The sequence below is a fragment of the Taudactylus pleione genome, unplaced genomic scaffold (assembly GCF_031769625.1).
Source record: "Taudactylus pleione unplaced genomic scaffold, aTauple2 ptg000570l, whole genome shotgun sequence".
NCBI classification, from domain to species: domain Eukaryota; kingdom Metazoa; phylum Chordata; class Amphibia; order Anura; family Myobatrachidae; genus Taudactylus; species Taudactylus pleione.
In genome coordinates, this window is record NW_028284972.1 from 147,501 (window position 1) to 148,740 (window position 1,240).

Consider the following 1,240-nt stretch of genomic DNA (forward strand, 5'->3'; position numbering starts at 1 on the left):
GGTGCCGGGCGCGCCGTGGGCCGAGGGAGGGTCGGGTTCGCCCGTGAATCCGGCCGGGACCCCTGGGTTCCGGCCGAGCGATCGTCCCTCCCCGCCGGGACGCGGGGTGCCTCATCGATCGGAAGGGTGGCTCGGGGGGCGCCTCGAGCCTTCTCGCGCTGCGCCCCCCACGGATCTCTTCCTGGCTCTCTCTCTCTCTCTCTCTCTCGCCTCTTCGCCACCTATGAATCCGCCCGAGGAATTCCCTCGGACGTCACGGCGTCGCTGCTGCGCGCCACCTTTTGCGGGGCGCCGGCGGAATTTACCCGACCTCCTGGAACCGGGTCCCGGCACGAGGCCCTTTTTCCCGACCTCATCGGGACTTCCAGAGGTTGCAGTTCCCCTGTCTGCCGCCGGGTGGCGCTGCGCCGCAGGGAACGGATGAAGGGGAAGGGCCGTACCCCTTCGGCCCTGCCGGGAGACCTCCGGGGGCTCCCGCGCTGGCGGAAGGGGCTCTCTCCCCGGTCGCCCCTGGAGCCCTGGCACGGAACGCCTCGCTCGCAGAATCTCCCGTGCTCTCCTGGAGCCCTGGCCGGGCCGCCTCGCTCGCAGAATCTCCCGTGCTCTCCTGGAGCCCTGGCTGGGACGCCTCGCTCGCAGAATCTCCCGTGCTCTCCTGGAGCCCTGGCTGGGACGCCTCGCTCGCAGAATCTCCCGTGCTCTCCTGGAGCCCGGCCTGGGCCTCCTCGGGTGGGAGAAGGCCCCCCCGGCCAGTCGCCTCGCTTTCTCTCTCCCTCTCCTAACAATCCGCCGGAGGGTTTCCCTCACGGGTCACGCCACCGGTGCTGCGCGCCACCTTCAGCGGCGGCTTCTCCCTCTCTTCCCCGAAGCCTCGGAAGCGCAGGGCGGACGAGGGCACCCCGGTCCGACCTCATCGGGGCCTCCGCAGAGGGGAGTCGGCCTCCCGTGGACCGCCGCCCCTTGGCCTGACGGGCCCCTGGGGGGCCGGGGAGGGGGCAGGGGCGAAGGCCGGTGCCCGCCGGCACGGCGGCGCCCCCCGGTGGCCACCCGGTGGCGCTGCAGCAGCACCCCGGGAGGGCAAAAAATTGAAATAAAAAAAAATAGAGCCACCCGTGAAATTAAAACATTGGGGGGAGTAAGGTGCAGACCCGCCCCGACCCGCGGCGCCCCCCGGTGGACGCCCCGCGACGCTGCACCAGCAGCGCCCCGTGAAATTATTACTATTATTATTATTATTATT